Source organism: Dipteris shenzhenensis, chromosome 4, assembly GCF_047967505.1.
Source record: "Dipteris shenzhenensis isolate YYH24624 ecotype China chromosome 4, Dip_SZ_1.0, whole genome shotgun sequence".
Taxonomy (NCBI): Eukaryota; Viridiplantae; Streptophyta; class Polypodiopsida; order Gleicheniales; family Dipteridaceae; genus Dipteris; species Dipteris shenzhenensis.
In genome coordinates this window covers 55,381,722-55,391,140 of record NC_141599.1, presented here as the reverse complement: position 1 = coordinate 55,391,140, position 9,419 = coordinate 55,381,722, and positions in this window count along the sequence as shown.

Below are 9,419 nucleotides of genomic sequence, written 5' to 3'. Positions count from 1 at the left end.
TTGGGAGGGGGGGTGCATAGAGGTAGATGGAAGGGGGCACGATGAGGGATGAGGGAGAGGGGGGGTGGGATGAGGGAGGAGGGAGGGGGGGTGCAATGAGGGAGGAGGAGGGGGGTTTGACCGCAAGAGGGGGGCTAGCAAGCGAGGGAGGGAAAAGAGAAGGTGTTTGTAAGAAAGAGGTGGGGGTGGGACAGAGGGTGGAAAGAGGTGTTTGTAAGGGAGAAGTGGATGTAGGACATCGGATGGAAAGAAAAGCTATTTGTAAGAGAGAGGTGGGGAAGGAACATAGGGTGGAAAGAGAATGTGTTTGTAAGAGAGGTGGGGAGTGACACAGGGTGGAAAGAGAAGGGGTTTGTAAGAGGGAAGTGGAGGGGGGGGGACAGAGGGTGGAAAGAGAAGGTGTTTATAAGAGAGAGGTGAGGAGTGTCATAAGGTGGAAAGATAAGGTGTTTGTAAGAGAGAGGTGGGGAGTGACATAGGGTGGAAAGAGAAGGGGTAAGAGGGAGGTGGGGGAGGGACAAAGGATGGAAAGAGAAGGTGTCTATAAGAGAGAGATGGGGATGTCATAAGGTGGAAAGAGAAGGTGTTTGTAAGAGAGAGGTGGCGAGTGACACACAGTGTTTATTAGAGAGAGGTGGCGAGTGACACACTATGTTTGTAAGAGAGAGATGGGGGAGTGATAGAGGGTGTTTGTAAGAGAGAGATGGAGATGGAATAGGGGGTGGAAAGATAAGGTGTTTGTAAGAGAGCAAGGGGGAAGGGAAAAGGGTGGAAAGAGAAAGCCTTTGTAAGAGAGAGATGGAGGAGTGACACAGGGTGGAAAGAGAAGGTCCCCTTTGGAGAGATAAAGTATCCCATAAAGAGAGAGAAAGTGACACCGGGGTAGAAAGACAAGGTTTCACATAGAGAGAAGGTGACCTAGGGTGAAAAGGGGAGTCCTCATTTAGACAGAGAAAGTGACACCAGGGTGGAAAGAGGAGGTCCGATTGGGAGAGATAAAGTGACACTGGGTGGATAGAGAGAGGAGGTGACATGGGGTGAAAAGGGGAGTCCTCATTTAGAGAGAGAAAGTGACATCAGGGTGGAAAGACAAGGTTTCACGTAGAGAGAGAGGTGGGGACTAAATAACAGGGTATACATAAGGGCAAGGAGAATATTTCCTCATTGAACATGGTACCTCTTGGCTCATGACCCATTCACTAGTGTAGGTAGGAGTCTGCCTTCCAAAGTGGCCAAGTAGATGCCTCCACTTGGGATAAGCCTAGCTATGAAAAATAGTCATGTCCAACCACTTACAAACTTAGGTTTATGTTTGAGAAATTCACTCGAATACAATAGTACTAAATCACCAACTTTGAACTCCCTCTTCTTGAGGTTTTGATCATGCCATGCTTTCTATCATTTCTACCACACTTCTTGAGCAAAGATTGTTTCACATCGATGATCTGCCAGTGCCTCCAGGTCCCACAAGCATTCCATTGTACAAGCTTTTTGAAGTTGTCATCCTTGTCCGGAAGCACCTAGTGGGTGTCAAGATGAAACTCATAAGGCATGACGATCTCCATGCCATAGACTAGCTCAAAGGGTGAATAACCAGTACTCACCTTATACACCATTTAGTATGTGAATAAAGCAGCTGGGAGTATGTCATCCAATCTACTAAACAACTAAGGCAAAGATGATGCATGATCCCACACATTGTTTTACTGGAGCTCTCAGCTAGACCATTGGAACGTGGGTAATAGGGAGATGAAAATTTGTGAACTATTTGTAACATGTTGACTAAGGTAGCAATGATGTCAAATGAGATCCTCGAGCAACCATCAACTTGACATTATAGTCAAACCTAGAGATGATCTGGTCATATTAAAACGTGGCTACAATCTAGGCTGTGCATTTTTTGGCTACCTTGGCTTCTATGCATTTGGTTCCATAGTCAGTGGTGGCAAGTAGAGCATACTCATTCCCTTGGCATGTGTTAGGAAAGATGGGCCCTATGAAATCCAATCCCCAACAATAGAAGGGGGTAATTGGAGTGAATGGTTTATGAGGAAGGTACTCACACCTTGTACGCTTGGGGCGTGCTCGTTGACATGAGTCACATGACAAAATATGAAGAGGGGAGAGGAGAAGAGTGGAGATGAGGAGAGAGGGCACAGCTAGAGAGCACACCACAAATGACTAACTGTACACTAGATTTAGTTGAAAAAATAGAATATATACAAACCCATTTAGGGTTAGGGTTAGGGGATCTAACCCTTTCCTTTCTAGCACTCTATAAGGTTAGTGCTATGCACATATGATCACGTGATGGTGCTATGCACATATGATCACATGATGTTGAGCATGAACTCTCAACACTTTCCCTCAAGATCAACATCATGAAGTAGGCCTTCCCTCAAGATGATGATTCTGGGGAATCAAAGAAGGATTGAGTATTACATTCCATCACACCCCTTTAATGGGAATGTCCTTCCTCTATGTCAAACCAAGAGCTAGTCGGTGTTTCTCGAATAGCTCTTTACCGAGTGGTTTGGTAAAGATGTCTGCAACATTTTCTTTGCTATCACAATGCTACAGTGTGACATCACCAAGTAACACTCTTTCTATGATGAGGTGCTCTCTGACATCAATGTGCTTTATCCTGGAGTGATATACTGGATTTTTAGCCAATGCTTGAGCCGATTGATTATCATAATATATTGTTGTTGGCTTTGACTCATCAAAGTAATCTATTTTTGACAAGAGTCTTTTGAGCCATATAGCCTCACATGCACCTGTAGTGAGTGCTCTATATTCTGCTTCAGTCGAAGACAAAGAAACAGTTGGCTGTTTATTTGACAACCATGATATGGCACCTTGACCAAGGAAAAATGCATATCCCTATGTCGATCTCGTGGTCTCATGATCTCCAGCATAGTCACTGTCACAGTATCCATGCAACCGTGGATGACTTCCTCTATATTCTATCCCAAACTGTCTTGTACCTCTGATGTATCTCAAGATTCTTTTGGATGCATTCCAGTGAGACTGTTTTGGATTTTCCATAAACTGTGCTAGTGAGCTTACTGCATAACAAATATTTGGCCATGTGATTGTCAGATATATAAGAGATCTGATGAGCTACCTATAGTATCTATCATTGACTGTAGGCTTTTTTGAATCTTTAGTAAGTTTCAAACTATGTTCCATGGGAGTGGCTGCAATCTTGCAATCTGCCATATGAAACTTCTTTGCAAGACTGTCAACATACTTGAGCTGACTCATGAATGTGCTATATGAATCTCTCCAGAACTCAATTCCAAGACAATAGTGCATAAGTCCAAGATCTTTCATGTCAAACTCTGCAAATAAGTCTTGTTTCAATTTTTTGATAAAGCTATCCTTGCTTCCTGTCACAATCAGATGATCTACGTACAAAAGTGCAATAGTAATGTCTTCCCCTTGAACTTTGTAGTAGAGAGTATGATCTGCATTGGAATTCATGTATCCTAGATCAGCAAAATATTTGTTGATTCTGTTGTACCAACTTCTGTGTGTTTGCTTTAAGCCGTAGAGACTTTGCTTGAGATGGCAAACCTTATTCTCCTTTCCTAGTTCAACATACCTATTGGTTGTTGCATGTAGACTTCCTCGTCTAGATAACCATTGAGAAATGCATTCTTAACATCGAGCTGATACACATTCCATTTGCTGAGTGTCGCTAGTGATATCAAGAACCATATGGAATCCATCTTTGCTACTAGAGTATAAGTCTCATCATAATCTTGGCCAGATTATTGTGCAAATCCTTTTGCAACTAATCTGGCTTTGTATCTCTAAATACTTCCATCTAGATTATTATTCACTTTGTATCCCCATTTCTTTGCTATGGCCTTCTTTCCTGGTGGAAGGTCGCATAATTTCCAAGTGTTATTTTTATACAAAGCATCCATTTCTTCATTCATAATAGTTTGCCATTTTGGCTTGTCTACTGCATCTTCGAAGTACACTGGCTCTTATGTAGCCATGATGGTAATCATAAGAGCATAGTTGGTGGTTTTCACCTGAATTGCTTTCCCTTTCTGAGCATATGTCAATTTGGCTGGTGGTCTGCTTTCCCCAGTAGATCGTCTGAGTTGTTGTGGCTCTGCTTGGGGTGTTTCTAGCAATTCTTGCTCTTCTTTATCAACCTGTTCTGTAGATGACTCTGAAGTTGATGCTTCTATCTCCTGTGTAGGTGAGGTTTTCCATTCTGATTCCTCATTAAAGATTACATCTCTAGAGATAATGTCTTTGCAGTTGATGGGACCATACAATTTGTATGCTTTGCTTTCTTCATTGTAGCCAACCATGATGCATTTGTATGACTTTGCATCCGATTTCCTGCAGTGATCATCATGTATGTGAGCATATGCTATGCAACCAAACATGTAGAGATGCCCAATGTGTGGCTTGTGTCCAGTGAATGCTTCATAAGGATTCATACCCTGTATCGGTTTGGTAGGAAGCCGATTAAGCAAGTAGTTTGTTGTAGCTATTGCTTCTGCCCAATATTGATTTGCAAGATGCTTTTCACTAAGCATTGCTCTAGCACTATCTGCTAAAGTCCCATTCTTCCTTTCAGCTCTAGCATTCTGCTGAGGAGTATCTGCACATGTGAGTTGATTCGAATGCCGGGATTTCTGCAAAAGTTCATGAATGCTGAAGACATGTATTCACCTCCTCTGTCTGATCTCACGACCTTGATCTTTCTGCTTGTCTGGTTTTCTACCATGGCTTTGAAGTCTTGAAATTTGGAAAACACTTCATATTTCTCTCTTAGAAAGTAGACCCAACAATATCTGCTGTAGTCATCGATGAAAGTCAAGTAATAAAGTGAACCATTGATGTTGCGTAACCCCATACATCTATATGTATCAAATCAAGAATACCTCGTGCACGAGAGGTAATTCTGACAAAGTTGGTTCGCTTTCGTTTGCCAAAGCAGATGCCTCGCAAACTTTTCCAAGAAACTATAGCTTCAGAATCCCAATTGCCATATTTTGATTCCTAAGATCTAGCAAGTACTTGAAGTTGACATGACCATATCTCTTGTGCCATTTTGTAGATAGTGGCATCTATTGTAGTTGAGCTGACATGGCATGCTTCTCTGGTAGTGTAGCTAGCATTCTGTATAAGCGTCCTTCCTTGACACCTTTTGCTACTAGCTGACATCTTTTGGATTTGTCTCTGATAGTGCATTTATCACCATCGAAGATGACTTTGTAATTGTGTTCCATCATTTGACCTATTGACAAAAGGTTCTTGCTGAGCTTCGGAATATAGAGAACATCTTTCACTAATCCTTTCATACCAGTGAAATTGTTCATAGGGATAACACCTGTCCCTTGAACTGGATTCGGTGTATTGTTTGCTATGTAGATGACATTCTTTTGACCTTCTAATGGCTTCATTTTTGTGAACCATTCCTGACGATTTGTCATATGAGATGATGCACCGCTGTCGATGTACCAAGGATCCTATTCCACTTGGTCGACTTGATAGCTATAATCCTCTTTGGGATTGAAATCAGTGTCTAGGTACACTGTATAAGTCTGATGCAGTTCCTCACTTGCAAGAAACATATTTCCATGTTCATTTGCAAAATGACTGTGACTAGAATGTCCACCACGATGATTTCCTCTGCCTCAGGAATTCCCTTGATTGCTACTGGATTGACCACCTTGGTCGTATTGCTTCTTGCGGCAATCTCTTCCATAGTGTCCAAACTTGTGATAGTAGTTGCACTGAATGCTTGACACATTGGTGGATGCATTCCCTCGTCCTTGGAATCTTCCTCGATTGGAATGATTTCCCCTTTGCTGATTCTGATGTTGCTGAGGATGATGCTAATGCTGATGCTGATTCTAACTTTGATTTTGTTGATGATGACCACTTTTCTGGTATGATCTACCTCTGCCTTTGCCTTTGCTTCTGCTTTTGTCTAAAGCTATGAATGCCTGATCATTAGAATGACCTTTATGTGCTTGAATGGCTTGAATCCTGAGTTCTTCACCAAGTAGAACTGATTGAAGTTCTTCCAATGTTGGAATTTGTCATTGGATGGCAATACTCTAGACTAGACTCTTGTATCCCTCTCCTAGTCCATTCAGAATGACTTGAACCATTTCTGCAGGGTTCATAGTCTCTCCTACTACTACAAGTTGATTGTTGTAGTATTTTATGCGGAGTACATAAGCATGACTGGTTTCACTACTATTGCGAAAGCTCTGGTTGATCTGGTTTCTCAGGGTGAGAATCCTGGATGTGTTCTTGGACTCTAGAGAGCTGCGAACATATCCCATGCTTCTTTTGATGTCTTGATTGTGTTGAGCTCTCCTAGCATGACATCTTGCACATTCTACTTGATTAGGTGATAGGCATACTTGTCTTTCTTATCTTATTTTGCTTGAGCTTGGGCAATAGCAAGATCTGCTACTGGTGCAAAATTTGTTTGTGTAGATGTAGATCCCGATGTAGATCCCATTGCTGGTGCTGTGACAACAGATGGAGTAGAGCTACTGGTAGCTGGATTGTCCAATGATCTAGGTATAAACCCATCAACATACTTCGATTTGTCCTAAAGCACAAGAATGGTCTCCATTTAGTATTTCTATGTACCATAATTGGAGTTTTCTAACTTAGCAGATGCCTCTAGATTGAGGTTGCTAGTCGACATGGTACAAGAAATGTACTCAAAAGTGTCATGAAAATGTCTGTATGAATCAATGCAAATACATTGACTATGCCAAGTGAAATCTCTGTACCATCGGTGAAGATAGAACTGCAATATATAAAATTTGATCTGTATTACAAGGCTTGTGGCAATGATGGCAGGAATAGCCAAGAGGCTTTCAAGGTTGAAATGATGTGCACGATGCCGTGAGATAGCCGAATAGGCTTTACAATGGTGGCATGTGTATGTGAAATCAAATGCTATCTGCCCACTGAAACAATCTACAATGCCTCTATACTCTTTGAAGTCTGCTCACTGAACTGATGAACGTAAGGTTTTAGGTAATGTAATGATGTGAAACTGTATGTGAGCATATGGACTGACTCCAAGTAGGTACTAGTCGAGAATTTCAGGCATGGCTTAGATTGGCAACTTGGGGAAATTCAAAGCATCCCCTCTATGGCGATCTATTCTACTCTGATCTAGATCTAAACCAACCGTCGATCGATGAAAGAATGTCAAATCATTCCTTTTCTTTTGTTCTTTTTAAGTGCTAGGTCAGATGCATCGATGTAGAGGCAAATGTGCATGAAGGAAGTGGTTTTATCGGCGAGGCTCAAATGTGAGTGTAAGTTGCACTGAAATGTGTGCATGATGTAACGAGCACGTAGAGCATAAAAAAACGAGCGACTTTCCTTTTTGGCACGCCCTCAAATTCTTCTTGGATCAAGAGATATGACTTGATCTAGGTGGAGGGGCAAAAGGAGTACAAATGTGCTCAATGATGATGTGTCACTGTGAATCACATGCAGTGATGATGTGGCACTGTGCTTAGCAAGAGGTGTGCCAGTGAAGCCTTGTGCTGAGGTGGCAGGAGTGGTCACATGAAGTGACTGTGAAGCATTGTGTGTGCCTGCAAAGGTCAGTGCTGATTGGACTGCTGAGGTGGCATAGATGATGACATCAACAAGGTGACGTGGTTGATGATGTGGCACTGATGACATGGATTACTGATGTGGCACAGGTGATGTGGACTATGGACATGGGTGTCGATGATGATGTGGTAATCGATGATGATGTGGCATGATAAGGTTGCCACATGGTAGTGCTTGACCATAGCTTAACTGGGGGTTAACTTGACCCGAGTTTACCTAACCAACCCTATCCTATCTTGACAAAGGGTGGTTATCTTGCCACGTGTTTGAATATTGGGCACCAGAATCAAGGAAAGGTACTGACAGAATCTATGAGATTCCATCAACGGAACTTCAGAGATGCTCAGCTTGGGAGCTCGTTAGCTTCATGTGTGGAGGCGCTGGCCATAAGCTGAAAGTTTGTGCAAGTCATTGTGGAAGGCAGCCGTTGGTGAAGCTTCCATTAATGGCGGAGTACGTTGGTGGAGCAGCCACATGGAGCGTTCTTTGTTGGGGTCATCGTAGTAACCGGATCACGTAGTGCAGTGGATTAGCGGGTGCGCGGGAGCCCTGCCAAGTTACACTTGGGATTTGCAAGGTTGGCAAAGGAGCCTGTGGACATCGCATGCTATGGCTTGGAATGGCACTCTTGGAATGGCACTGGAGAGGCGATGGCTCCTATTGATTGAGGTTGGCATTGGCATAGCTGAGGTTGCTGATGGAGAAGGAGCAGTCGGTGGGTCGCTTATGAGCCTAGATGCTTGTGTCGAGTCGTAGGCTATGGCACAAAAATAGTATGAGCCTTTGTCGGCTGGAGCCCTCTGTCAATGATGCAGCCTATGAGACTACAGGGTCAGGGCATCGGTTGCCATGATCATAGAGGAATTGGTTGTGGATTAAGGCTATGAGCTTGGCGTAGAGCTGGAGCGTTGGCTCGCTATAGTCACTGGTGAAGGCGTGGAGCCGTTATAGAAGCTCTTCAAAGCTTGGGAGATGCTGGAAGCCAGTTGGAGGAGCAGTTGAAGGGTGTTAGAGCATGGGCTTTGTTCTTTTTCACTCTATGAAGGAAATCTCTCAAAGAAAACACTCATTCTCATGAAATGTACCTAAATCTCTCTCTCAAAAAACTCTCACAGCTCTCAATGATAGAACGGAAACCAATGAGGGAAATTTTCTATCACATGAACAGAAGTCTCTCACGGAAGAGAACACTCAATCTCTCTATCACTTTCTCACACTCTCACAAGAAGGATGGTGCCTCACCGGAAGGCAGAACCATGCTCTGATACCATGACAAAATATGAAGAGGGGAGAGGAGAAGAGTAGAGATGAGGAGAGAGGGCACAGCTAGAGAGCACACCACAAATGACTAATTGTACTGACTAATTGTACACTAGATTTAGTTGAAAAAATGGAATATATACAAACCCATTTAGGGTTAGGGATAGGGGATCTAACCCTTTCCTGTATAGCACTCTATAAGGTTAGTGCTATGCACATATGACCACGTGATGGTGCTATGCACACATGATCACATGATGTTGAGCGTGAACTCTCAACATCACATTGGGTGACATGAGTATGGCAGAGCTTGGGATACCAAAACCCAACACACATGATTTTTTGATAGTAGCATTAGGGGCCATATCCCCTCCACTACTGTCACTGATGCTAGCGTGTGCCTCTTCAAGAAGGGATTGTGTCTCATGGGGAAGCACACAAGATGTGGTCCTTCCCAAGTTTGTACAATTGACCTACAATCAACTTGAAAGGAGCGTCTTGAAGGATCCTCTTCCATTTCTCTATTG